Source organism: Ambystoma mexicanum, chromosome 7p, assembly GCF_040938575.1.
Source record: "Ambystoma mexicanum isolate Mex_15411 chromosome 7p, UKY_AmexF1_1, whole genome shotgun sequence".
NCBI classification, from domain to species: domain Eukaryota; kingdom Metazoa; phylum Chordata; class Amphibia; order Caudata; family Ambystomatidae; genus Ambystoma; species Ambystoma mexicanum.
In genome coordinates, this window is record NC_090939.1 from 547,141,100 (window position 1) to 547,155,674 (window position 14,575).

A 14,575-nucleotide genomic window follows, 5' to 3' on the forward strand; every position below is an offset into this window, starting at 1 on the left:
TTAGCTTTGGATGTACCAAGAAGTACCACATTACAGTAGTCAAGTCTTGATAAAATCAACGCTCTGGCAAGCGTGATGCAATTAGTGGGGGTCAAGAGTTGTCGATTTAGGGCAATAAGTTTGGCGGTGTAGGATGTGGATGATGAAATATGATCTATGCTTTTGTCACCAATGGACATTTTTAGCATGCACCTGCTAGGATGGAGATGTTTAGAATGTTGAGTTTCCAGGCCCATTTCCCACTTATCAATCAACTTAAATGTGAGAATGGTTTGATATTTTGGGAGTCTCCTGAATAATGCTTCGCTGATGAAGCTTTTTCCATTATTCAGGCTTACTCTGGAGAGAACAGGCTCCCTACCCTCATTTACCTGAATGGGGAGAAACAGCTGTTCACTCTTTTTCTGAATATCAGCTAAACTGTGAGCTGGTTTTTCATCCTCTTTTGTCATGGAATTTGGGTTTTCTTCAAATTGTGGATCTGTATCAAATTTTCAAAGTATTCTCTTCCAGTGTGGGTGGAATGCCACTTGAAACTGGGAGGAAGGTTGATTTCCAAGAATGAGGAAGGGTTCCCATTACCAATTTGTTCTCCTACAGAGATGACAGTGATGTCGGGGACCTGATTGGTTCTAAAGTGGAATTCGATTTTGTCAGACCGCTGTTCAATCATTTGACATGTGCCATTTAAACTCGCATAGTTTGTGCTCTGTTTTGGTTTTATTGGTTGGTTAGTCTATCTCCAGAGGACCTTGTTAGGGGTGACAACCTCTGAATGAGGTCTTTCCCTAGGAGACATGGTGTGCCCTCTGGAGTGATGACTATGACTGGGTGTTTTACCCTATGTGGCCCAATTTTGATCTCCAGATCCGCAGTCCCCTCGATAGAAACGTCATTTCCGTCAAAGTTTTGGAGTTGTCTAGGAAGAGTCGTGAGGGGAATTTGGTGACTCTACCCCATTCCTGAATTGATTTGGTCAAATGCCTTTTTGGAGAGAAGGGTGGCTTGGGATTCTGTATCCACCAGCGCTGAAAATGCACATTGGCCTTGTACATTGACGGAGGCATAAAGTCAGCCTTCTCTCTCCTCAAGGAGAGGGCAAAGGAAATGTACATTTTGGGCCACCTGGGCAGTTAATTTCTTTATTTTGAACTCCGACACTGTGTGATCTTGGGAAATTTTCTGTGTCGAAGTCCGGGAATCTGTAAAGAAAATTTGGCACCCTGATATTTGTGGGACTTGGAAATTCCTTTTTTCACCTGATTCTCTGCTGTCCTCCTTTTCCTGGCTACAGTCACCCGAACTGGTTTGGGGTAGGATACCTCATTTATTTCAGAGTCATTGGGGGGAAATGGTTGCGGTTCAGGCATTGGTGGTTCTTAGTCAGTCCCCATACTTACCCAATCTAAGTTACAGTCTTTTTGGACCCATTTTTCATTGGGAGGAATCTCCCCATCCTTAAAAGAGACAACTTTTCTAGTCATTTCTATGAATAGGTATGTATGATGTGTGTGTTTTGGTGTTTGTAATTGGTTGATGTTACTGTTGTAATTTTGTGGTTGTCTGTGATATATTATACTCAAAATGATTCTGTCATTTTTGTATTTTGGTTAGTAAAAATAGTCTTCTTTTTGTGATTTTGATTTTGAAAGTATTAAAGCTATAATTGTATGTACTTGTGTCCATCTGATTGTAGAACTCTCTATACACCATACTCTCATTGTTTGTGTCCAACCCATTCTTAACCTGTTTTTGAACTTTATCCAGCCTACCTAACCCCAATCTTCTATATCATAACTACTATGTATACTTTATCATCATCCACTTTAAATAACTCCATGAGCATTCATGTATTGTATTGACACCTTTAAAGTACCATTGAATCACTACTGTCCCTTTTGCCATTTATAGTCCATACTCATATTAAAAAAAAATATTTTGATAGCTGTGGCTATACAAAAAGGGGAGTGACTGGTGTATGGAGGATCGCGCACCATCAACAACAACATTGGGGGTATTTACCAGTGGGTATCCAGCACGGACTCAGTATGCAGCGTTGCTACTCGAGGGTAAAAGTTTCATCCTTTGCAGCCGTGGCTATATGACAGCAAATGGCACATTGTGTGTTTGTGGATGTGTGGTAGCCGCAGCTATCCTACATTTCGGGTGGATTAGCATCATAGATGTATTGAATGTTATGGGGCTTGGGAGAGGGAGCTGGTAGGCATGTTAGGGATACTTGTTTGGGGGAGCAGAAATAAAAACGTGTATTCATAGTTTTTTTATTATAGACGTGACATACAGCAAGCGGCCATGAGGAGATTTTCTATAACCGCGTCTATAAAAACATCATGTGCCTAGCAGCGTCAACGCTTTTTCATCATTTTATTAGTTGTACCCATCATTTTATTTGTTGTACCCGTAATCTCAATGTGCATTGCCTAAAAACATTATGGGGCCGATTCATGGAACAAACGTGCGCCGAAAATCTACGCGCAAGTAGGCGCAAGCAGGCGCAAGCGGAAAAAAACAGGCGCACGCGCACGCGTGCGATTCATGGAAGTCCCTGCGCGTGTTCACCGCACGATGTGCGCCAAACCCGTGCATGGCGCACAAGTCACTGCAACATCGCGAAAGGCGTGCGCGACGGTGCGCGACGCGCACAGTGAAAGCGCACAACCTCAGCGCACACAGCAGAAAGTGGGCGGGACATGGGGCGTAACGCGCGGAATGGGGAACAACACGCGAAAATAAGGGCGTAACTGGGGATGCACTGCACGGAAGCAGAGGTAACGCCCACACGCACACGAACCACACGTATTCATGGAATGGAATAGGGCAAACCCACGCACAGCCAAAGCCGCGCACAAGCTGAAACACGTCCGCCACACGAAGGCAGGCGGTAGAGTCCCAGCGCATCAAAAAAGTGGCGCCGCGGGAAGTAAAATACGCGATTGAGCGGGGTACGTGTATTCCGGGGGTGCGCGGGAAGTTACACACGCGAATGAGCGGGCTACGTGTATTCCGGGGGTGCGCGGGAAGTGACACACGCGATTGAGCGGGGTACGTGCATTCCGGGGGTGCGCGGGAAGTTACACACGCGAATGAGCGGGGTACGTGTATTCCGGGGGTGCGCGGGAAGTTCCACACGCGATTTGGCCGGGTACGTGGATTTCAGGGGTGCGCGGGAAGTTCCACACGCGATTGAGCGGGGTACGTGTATTTCGGGGGTGCGCGGGAAGTGACACACGCGATTTGGCCGGGTACGTGGATTTCATGGGTGCGCGGGAAGTTCCACACGCGATTGAGCGGGGTACGTGTATTACGGGGGTGCGCGGGAAGTTCCACACGCGATTTTGCCGGGTGCGTGGATTCCAGGGGTGCGCGGGAAGTTCCACACGCGATTGAGCGGGGTACGTGTATTTCGGGGGTGCGCGGGAAGTTCCACACGCGATTTGGCCGGGCACGTGGATTTCAGGGGTGCGCGGGAAGTTCCACACGCGATTTGGCCGGGTACGACGATTCCAGGGGTGCGCGGGAAGTTCCACACGCGATTTGGCCGGGTACGTGGATTTCAGGGGTGCGCAGGAAGTTCCACACGCGATTGAGCGGGGTACGTGTATTTCGGGGGTGCGCGGGAAGTTCCACACGCGATTTGGCCGGGTACGTGGATTTCAGGGGTGCGCGGGAAGTTCCACACGCGATTGAGCGGGGTACGTGTATTTCGGGGGTGCGCGGGAAGTGACACACGCGATTTGGCCGGGCACGTGGATTTCAGGGGTGCGCGGGAAGGTCCACACGCGATTTGGCCGGGTACGACGATTCCAGGGGTGCGCGGGAAGTTCCACACGCGATTTGGCCGGGTACGTGGATTTCAGGGGTGCGCGGGAAGTTCCACACGCGATTGAGCGGGGTACGTGTATTTCGGGGGTGCGCGGGAAGTTCCACACGCGATTTGGCCGGGTACGTGGATTTCATGGGTGCGCGGGAAGTTCCACACGCGATTGAGCGGGGTACGTGTATTTCGGGGGTGCGCGGGAAGTGACACACGCGATTTGGCCGGGTACGTGGATATCAGGGGTGCGCGGGAAGTTCCACACGCGATTGAGCGGGGTACGTGTATTTCGGGGGTGCGCGGGAAGTTCCACACGCGATTCGGCCTGGTACGTGGATATCAGGGGTGCGTGGGAAGTTCCACACGCGATTGAGCGGGGTACGTGTATTTCGGGGGTGCGCGGGAAGTTCCACACGCGATTTGGCCGGGCACGTGGATTTCAGGGGTGCGCGGGAAGTTCCACACGCGATTTGGCCGGGTACGACGATTCCAGGGGTGCGCGGGAAGTTCCACACGCGATTTGGCCGGGTACGTGGATTTCAGGGGTGCGCGGGAAGTTCCACACGCGATTGAGCGGGTACGTGTATTCCGGGGGTGCGCGGGGAGCAGCACACGTGAATTGCACGTGTGGGTCCTCCCAGGTGTACCCTCTACACCCTCCACGGCCCCTGCAGGTGGCTCACACCACAGGGGCCTACCCAGCATATGTCCTGCAGGCACCCCATCCACCATGGCCATGCCCACCAGCCAACCCACATATCAACTAGCACTACTGCCCACCAACGCATGTCCCCCTGCACCCCCAGCCACCAGGGGCAGCCTCCAGCAGGCCCCCACCCATGTCTCCCCCCACCCCCACCCCCCAGCAGTGCAGGGGCAGCCTCAAACAGGCCCCCACTCATGTCCCCCTGCACCCCCACCCCCTAGCATCCAGGGGCACCCTCCACCAGGCCCCCACTCATGTCTCCCACCACCCCCACCCCCCAGCCACCAGGGGCACCCTCCACCAGGCCCCCACCCATGTCCGACTCATGTCTCCCACCACCCCCACCCCCCCAGCCACCAGGGGCAGCCTCAACCAGGCCCCCACCCATGTCTCCCACCACCCCCACCCCCCAGCCCCCAGCCACCAGGGGCACCCTCCACCAGGCCCCCACTCATGTCTCCCACCCCCCAGCACTGTGGGGCACCTGCCAGCAGGCCCCCACCCATGTCTCCCACCACCCCCACCCCCCCAGCATCCAGGGGCACCCTCCACCTGGCACCCACTCATGTCTCCCATCACCACCACTCCCCAGCAGTGCAGGGCACCCTCCACCAGGCCCCCACTCATGTCTCCCACCACCCCCACCCCCCCAGCATCCAGGGGCACCCTCCACCAGGCCCCCACACATGTCTCCCAGCACCCCCACCCCCCAGCATCCAGGGGCACCCTCCACCAGGCCCCCACTCATGTCTCCCATCCCCCCCACTCCCCAGCAGTGCAGGGCACCCTCCACCAGGCCCCCACTCATGTCTCCCACCACCCCCACCCCCCCAGCATCCAGGGGCACCCTCCACCAGGCCCCCACACATGTCTCCCAGCACCCCCACCCCCCAGCATCCAGGGGCACCCTCCACCAGGCCCCCACTCATGTCTCCCATCCCCCCCACTCCCCAGCAGTGCAGGGCACCCTCCACCAGGCCCCCACTCATGTCTCCCACCACCCCCACCCCCCAGCATCCAGGGGCACCCTCCACCAGGCCCCCACACATGTCTCCCAGCACCCCCACCCCCCAGCATCCAGGGGCACCCTCCACCAGGCCCCCACTCATGTCTCCCACCCCCCCCCCACTCCCCAGCAGTGCAGGGCACCCTCCTCCAGGCCCCCACTCATGTCTCCCACCACCCCCACCCCCCAGCATCCAGGGGCACCCTCCACCAGGCCCCCACACATGTCTCCCAGCACCCCCACCCCCCAGCATCCAGGGGCACCCTCCACCAGGCCCCCACTCATGTCTCCCATCCCCCCCACTCCCCAGCAGTGCAGGGCACCCTCCACCAGGCCCCCACTCATGTCTCCCACCACCCCCACCCCCCCAGCATCCAGGGGCACCCTCCACCAGGCCCCCACACATGCCTCCCAGCACCCCCACCCCCCAGCATCCAGGGGCACCCTCCACCAGGCCCCCACTCATGTCTCCCATCCCCCCCACTCCCCAGCAGTGCAGGGCACCCTCCACCAGGCCCCCACTCATGTCTCCCACCACCCCCACCCCCCCAGCATCCAGGGGCACCCTCCACCAGGCCCCCACTCATGTCTCCCATCCCCCCACTCCCCAGCAGTGCAGGGCACCCTCCACCAGGCCCCCACTCATGTCTCCCACCACCCCCACCCCCCCAGCATCCAGGGGCACCCTCCACCAGGCCCCCACACATGTCTCCCAGCACCCCCACCCCCCAGCATCCAGGGGCACCCTCCACCAGGCCCCCACACATGTCTCCCATCCCCCCCACTCCCCAGCAGTGCAGGGCACCCTCCACCAGGCCCCCACACATGTCTCCCAGCACCCCCACCCCCCAGCATCCAGGGGCACCCTCCACCAGGCCCCCACTCATGTCTCCCATCCCCCCCACTCCCCAGCAGTGCAGGGCACCCTCCACCAGGCCCCCACTCATGTCTCCCACCACCCCCACCCCCCCAGCATCCAGGGGCACCCTCCACCAGGCCCCCACACATGTCTCCCAGCACCCCCACCCCCCAGCATCCAGGGGCACCCTCCACCAGGCCCCCACACATGTCTCCCATCCCCCCCACTCCCCAGCAGTGCAGGGCACCCTCCACCAGGCCCCCACTCATGTCTCCCAACACCCCCACCCCCCCAGCATCCAGGGGCACCCTCCACCAGGCCCCCACTCATGTCTCCCACCCCCCAGCACTGTGGGGCACCTGCCAGCAGGCCCCCACCCATGTCCAACTCATGTTCCCCACCCAACATGTCATCACAGTCCAGATCCCTGGTCTCTATGGTCAGCCCCCAAATGCAAAACACCCACCCGAGTATTGCATCCACCCACTCATATTCTGCAATTACATCACAGAACACCAATTGCAAGTTCCAAAACAAACACATGTCCCTCACATACACCCAATGGGTGTCAGTGAATCTCAAAACACATAACATGAAATGCATGAAAACAATGAGACACCACACATTGAAGTGCAACAAATAAATAATGTATTAAAGGAAAGATGAATAGAAACAAAAATGAAGAAACTGAAATGTGAATGGAAAACAATGAAAAGAAGCATGTCCGTCCAAAAAAAAGAAAAAATCAAAGAATATAGAAATCCAAAGTAATGTACTACAAAGTCAATGTCCACCAAACAAAATCCAATGTGAAAAAAAAACATAAGCCATTGATCCATGGATAATTTTAAAAAATAAAGTATGTACAAGTCCACAACTATGTACAAAGCAAGAAGCCAGGGTCCATCATCCCAACAAAATAAAGGAAACCTAACTAACTACACTAACTAATAAAAAAAACTATATACAAAAATGTGGCCAATGTCCAAAAGGTCCAAATGAAATAAAAACAAAAATGAAACTTAACACTACCTACATAACTATGTACAAGGGCAGCGGGCTAGTTCCACGGCTCACTTCTGGATGTGCCGGGCCAGGGCATCATCGAACTCCTCCTCTATGTCCCGGAGGCGGTCCTCCTCCATGGCCCCGAGGGTCCGCAGGGCCGTCGACGTGTCCACCTCCAAAGCCCTGCGGATTGCCTCGAGGCACTCGACCCGCCTCAGGGCCCTCTGCATGGAGTTCTCCGCCCTGACCATTGAGAGCCGTGCCTCTTCCGCCCGCTGCCGCTCCGCATCTATGGCGTGGCCCAACCGCTGCCACACGGAAGACACTTTTTGTCCTGGGTCCTCCTGCCCTCCGGCCGATGCCTGCCCCTCCGATGTCGAAGGCCCCGAGCCTTCATGGCTCCCACCATGGAGCTGCTGCTGCTGTGCCTCTGCCCCTGCACTGCCTCCTGCTGCCTGCACATCCTCCGCCGGCTGGGGTGCAGTCGTTGACGTGGCCACCCCTGCTGGACGTCCGACTCCCGACTGTGGCAGGGATGCCTCCTCCACCAGCCTGGCCGCACCGTCAGAGGCAGCTCCACAGGGCACCCAGGTGACTGATGGGTGGGAAGATGGCACAGAGGACGACTGGCGCGTAGGGGGTCCAGCTGAGGAGGGGGTCGTGGCAAGCCCCATCAGACGGAGGAATCCGGCCTGGGTGACCTGTCCCAGCAGGCTGACGTGGTCAACGAGCCATTCGAGATGACCTGCAGTCTCTTCATGAAAAGACTGCAGGTCGCCTCGCATGGCCCGTTGACGCAACGCCACTCCAGCCAGGACAGGCTCAACCCGGGCCTGGATAGCCACGTCCGCAGGCAGGGGAAGTCCAGTTGACGTCAGCTCATCCCCTGCCTGAAAACTGGTCTGGACATGGGCATCCCTGCTGGTGCAAGATGATGCAGGGACAGGATCAGGGACAGGATTGCACACAGGCACCTCCGCGGCGGCCTGTGCTGCCTCCTGTCCCTGGTCCTGCACTGCACCACTAGCACCAGTGGGATCCCCACCCCCAGACCCCGTCTCCGGTGCTTGCACGGCCTCCTCCTCCACCAAACCCCCCACCAACCTGGATGACTCTGTGCCATCTTCCCCCGTTGGGCCCTGTGGGGTCCCAGCTGCCCCTTCTGCTGCCGAGGAGTCCAACTGCAACCTCCGCCTCTTGGACCTCCCCCCGGCAGCTGCGGCCTGGGACGCGGCACCGGACTCCTCACTCCCCGACGAGATGACAACCTGGGAGGGGAGCCGGGCCTTGCGTCTCCGGCTGGCGGTGGGATCCCCGCCGCTGTGCTCCACAGCACCTTCTCCGCCCTCTTCATCAGTTGATGCTGCAGACAGGGAGAAACAAAACACAGGCATCAGGGCACTGTACAATGTACACATACACACATGACAGTTGTACATGAGTGGCATTGGCAAACCTCTGACATGTCATCACAATCCCCAACACACATGTCATTACAACTTGCACACACGAGCCATACCACAGCCATGTTGCAACTGCCAACACCATCCATACACATACAACAGCATCAGCAGGCAAAGGTGAGCCAGACATCACATGCAACACAGGAAGTGCACCACACATGTACACACACCACCACACTTGCATGCATGTGTACACCTCTGCTAAGTGTCGCAGTGTTCAGACGGGCATCCATGTCACATCTGCCAATCAGGCTTCCACATACCGCTGTCACATGCATCCATGTTGCATCACTGTTGCACCCTTGTCAAATACACACACATGCACATGTACACAGCGCTGATACAATCAGCTGAAAACAACATACATGCGTGACATCACGGACATGTCTACTCACATACACATTCATACAGACTTGTGTGCCCACACAACTGCATTTGGCATGCAAGCCCACACACACAGGCACCATCCATGTCTCACACATTACAGCCCTCGCATGTGTCAGCCCCACGGCCCTGTACACCCGCACCCATACTCGACCCCATACAAACAGATGTGCAACCTGCACACTACTGAACAATCACCACACGCACTGCTCACAATCAGGATGCATGTACACTCACCGCTCGACTCCAGACGGGTCTGCCTCTCAAGGACCTGGACGTGGAGCGCTGGGGATATGTGTTCCAGGACCCTCATCTGTTCTTCCGACAAGTGGCCCCGGCGCCCCTTGGCATCCGCTGCCTTCAAGAGGCGCCGGGCCTTGGTCAGGGTCCTGGACCTGAAGTCCTCCCAGCGCTTCTTGACATGTTGGAAGTCGCGGACTGCCACCCCCTCCGCGTTGATGGCAGTCACGATGTCAGTCCAGATCCGAGTCCGTCCTTCCTTGTCGGCGCGGCAACTTCCGAAGAGGGCATCATACTGGCCCAGGACTTGCTCCACCAGGACACCAACTTCGGTGGCACTGAAGCTGGTGCCCCTCTGCCTCTCTGGCCGGGGGTTGTCAGTGGTCACAGATGGAGTTGGCCCCGACATGACAACCCCAGAGGCAGGAGTGGGTGGGCAACTGGGTCCTGGGGCTGGGCTGTGGAGCGATGGAATCCCAGTCGGGAGTCTTTGGTTCCAGCAGGGGTGGTCACACCAACAGCACCCCTGGCTGATGTGCAGGCAGCAAATGGCAGGGCACGTGGGCAGCAGGCAGTCAGGCAGCAGCAGATGGCAGGTGGGAGCGTGCTCGGGGCTCTGGGGGGCAGTAGTTCGGCCTTCTGGGCAGGAGCGTGGTCTTCCGTGTGCTTACGCGTGGCCAGCTTGATACGGAGTGATTAGGCACGTGAAAATTCTGCACGTCAGCGTGTAATTCGAGGAAAGGCCCTTAGCGCGTAAGCGCGTCTGCACGCATACGCATTTTCATTGGACCAAAGGCCCTCAGCGCGTGAGCGCGTCTGTGACGTGACGTGCGAGGGAGTATCCCTCATTGCACGTGATGACAGTACACACGTGGATCCCAACCAATCGCGTGTGAAAGTTCACGGGACCCCGAAACACACGTACCCCGGCCAATCGCGTGTGGAACTACCCGCGCACCCCGAAACACACGTACCCCGGCCAATCGCGTGTGGAACTTCCCGCGCACCCCGAAACACACGTACCCAGGCCAATCGCGTGTGGAACTTCCCGCGCACCCCGAAACACACGTACCCAGGCCAATCGCGTGTGGAACTTCCCGCGCACCCCAAAACACACGTACCCAGGCCAATCGCGTGTGGAACTTCCCGCACCCCGAAACACACGTACCCAGGCCAATCGCGTGTACGCTCGCTCCCCTCCGATCACACGCGATGACACCAGAATATGGGAAACCAACGAGTCCGCCCACACGGAGGCGTCCCGCGCCCGCGCACAGCATAAAAGTGCGCGCAAACAACAAACGCGTATATACAGCGACGATGAATGCCCCATTTGTTGCTGCAGTGATTGTGGGACACCGCAGGAGGAGGAGAATAGCCAGGGCACGCATTTTTGCACCACGGACAGGCCTTTTTGGGATGCCTGACGACCAGGTCTACGGCAGGTATAGGTTTCCACCCCATATCATCCTAGACCTGGTCAGGGAGTGGGAAGATGACCTCACATCCCCCACCCTTTGCTCCCAAGCATTGAGCCCCTTGGAGAAGCTGCTCAATGTCTTGCATTTCTTGGCCACTGGGTCGTTTCAGCGGACCACTGCCATAGTGGGGGGGGTCTCACAGGCCACGCAGTCACGCTGCCTACACCAGGTACTGGCAATCATGACAGCGCGCCCCTCAGTCCGCAGGCACATATACATGCCCAGAACACCCGCAGAAAGGCAGGCCGTTGTCCTGGATTTTTTCAGGGTGGCACACTTCCCCAAAGTGCTCGGTGCCATAGATTGCACCCATGTGGCCCTACGTCCACCTAGGGCCACTGAGCACATCTACCGAAACCGCAAGCACTGGCATTCCATCAATGTACAGGTGGTATGCGATGCAAAGGGAATCATCACCTCTGTGTATGCAAACTACCCTGGCTCCACCCATGACAGTTTCATATACAGAATGTCCGCCCTGAGCCGGGCCCTGGAAGTTGGGCAGCATGGCGACACATGGCTCCTAGGTGAGTACAAATGCCCTTGCACATGCATGCAAGTCACACACAGACAAATATACCAACCCCAATAATCTGAACAATTATCACCTCCCCAGGGGACAGTGCCTACCCTCTGAGCAACCACATGATGACGCCAATCCGGAACCCCACCACACCACCCCAGGTAAGATACAACGCTGCCCATATTGCAACCAGGGGCATAGTGGAGCGCACATTCGGAGTGCTCAAGTCACGTTTCCGCTCCCTTGACCGCTCTGGTGGGCAACTACTCTATGCACCAGCAGTTGTGTGCAGGATCATTGTGGCAGCATGTGTCCTGCACAATGTTGCAACACGGCAGGGCGTCCCGGTTGACATGGTGGTGCCCCCACATCCCCAACCACAGGCACAGGCGCTGCCCATGGGAGGGGACAGGGCACGTGGCGAGGTAGCCCGGACCCAGCTTGTGGCCACATTTTTCACCTAAACTCCCACCCCTGCGGAGTGCACACAGGCCTGGCACATACCAGGTGACAATCGATGATGACAAAGTGACAGTCAACTGTCACAACCCTACCACCCTGAGATAGTTGCCATGGAAGTGCCACATCGTCTGCATCCCTAGCTACTTAAACACAAGCTATCCTGTGCAACCAAAATGCACACATATGACATGTGACATGACATGAGCCATACACAAGTATTACAAGGCACAATGAGGCAGGGGGGGGGGGAACAAGGGAACACAGAGAATGGTACTACTAGGCCAGGTGTCATTGTGATTGTGCAAGTGCAGGGGTAGGGGGAAGGGAAAAGTGCAAGGGTGGGGGGGAGTCCAGTACAGGGGAAGTAGGCCAAACAATTATACATAGGTCGCCTGGTGGCAACTGCTAAGGTAAGTGCAGACGAGTGCTGGGAAGGGAGGGCTGTAGGGATAGAGAGACGGTACTGCAGTGCAGGGGTTGCCAGGGTGGCAGTGCAAGTGGACAGTGGCTGGGCCAGGGACCGAGGTTGGTGAGAGTGGCCCAGTTGCAGCTCCTGTGCAGTTCCAGTGAAGAATTCTGCAAGGGAGAGGCAGAGAGTAAGCAGAAGCAAAGAGGAAGGTCTTGAGGTGCTTCCTGAACTGGAGATGGTTCCCCTCAAGTTCAAGTCAGGAAGTCTGTTTGAGGGGGAGGGCCCTGCTGCGGAGAGAAACCTACCCCCAGCTAGTTGCTCTGAGAAGCGGATGACCTGGACATGCAAGGTGTGCATCACACACACCTGCAAAACAGGCCATGGCCATCACTGTCATGACAGTCAAACCCTCCCAAACATCAACATGACATGGCAAGCAATACCCATACACCGACCCAGTAACGATAAGGTACACATTTCCATGTCCTAAATGTACAGTGGCATCGGACAATGATGCCTGACCCGGAATCCGATGAAATGACAGACCAACAAAATGTCCCACCAAAAATAAGTCGATTCCAAATGCATTACAACAGTCGTAGACGTAACATCACAATGAATGCCTGGCTATATGCACATGATGCATTGCAAAATGAACACTGCAGCTCATGTGTGCAATGTCCTACTCCTGCATCACACTGCTCAGCGCACAGCACAGTGAACAGCCATTGCGTGTGATGCACACCCTGAGCATCACATCTAAGTGACAGACTACATCAAACATCAAATTAGGCATGTACTCGAACCATAATCGGTCACAGAACATGTGCTGGCGGGACACAGTGGGCACCAGAAGGCAAACAGTGTACACGTGGATATGCAAGGGTGGGAGTACATGGAGTGCATCCGAGTGCAAGTGTGTGGTTCTGCAAGGACATGCACTCCACATATGCATGTGCACTCAAGTGACCATCAGTGTTCCCTACACATCACATGTGAACATCCACCATGTGTACACCCCAGCATGTCAAACCACTACTATCCCCTCGCACCTGAAAGGAAAACACAACACATGAACAGGCATTGATCAGCAGAACACAACATGTACATAGGACAACAACATTACAATGTCAGAGTTCCCATCACACTGCAGGGCAACGCAACTATCAACAACAACCCCCCCCCCTCGCAAATGACCATGACCCACTGAACAACTGCACCTGGGTCATGGAGCCTCCAACCCTCATTCCCACCTGGCCACAGGATCACCTTTACCCTTCGTGTCCATCTCCCACCTTGTGTGTAAAGAGATGCCTGAACCCTCAGAATCCACACTCATTTCCAAAATCACATAATCCAAGGCATGAAAAGGAACCCAAACACCCTCCAGTAGATGACTTGACATAGCAGTACGTCTCAAAGGCCAAGTACTACCACAATGATGCAACAACCAAGGTAGCACAGCAAAACAATGTCACGACAGGATGTGAGACATGTGTGGTACATGACATAGGATGATGCACCATGAATGGATGTGTACTGTCACAGATCCCCTGTACAGGCGCTGGAGTCTCATGAAACAACCACCCACACCATGTCCCGGGTGCCTGCAAGGTCAAACTCACACAGGCCCCTGAGATCCTGGTGGGGAAAGAGGTTCAGGGATATGCAGTCTGGACAGGTGTAGACACACTGGATGACTGGAATGCGTGGCAGGTGAGGGGAGCAGGAATGACACATGAAACCAGGGAATGCACGAAAATGTACAACCTGCATGAACACATGCACAATCCAAACAAACTTGGACATCATTGTCATGGCCTTCTGTAGTCCAGGCTCAGGAGTGGTACGAACCAACCACCCCCTCTAGGGTTTTGGCGCCTGCAAGTTCGGGGCTTACACAGGCATCCGCAACCCCAGTGGGGAAAGAGGGTCAGGGAACATTGCTTGGATAGGCATGGGAAGCAGGAACACCGGGTAGAGGGTACAGGTTTCGAAATTGCATAGGATCAAGGGTGATTAGGGTAAAAAACATACCAAATAGGACCACACATACATCCATGCATCAGTACACTCCCCAGCAAGCCTATGCAGGGCAGTTTGTAAGAAAATACAACAAGACACTTAGCTCTGGTTTTGAGTGCTGGCCTCCTGCCTGCGCACTCTCAGGTCCGGTTACAGGAGCACTGCAATGCTGCA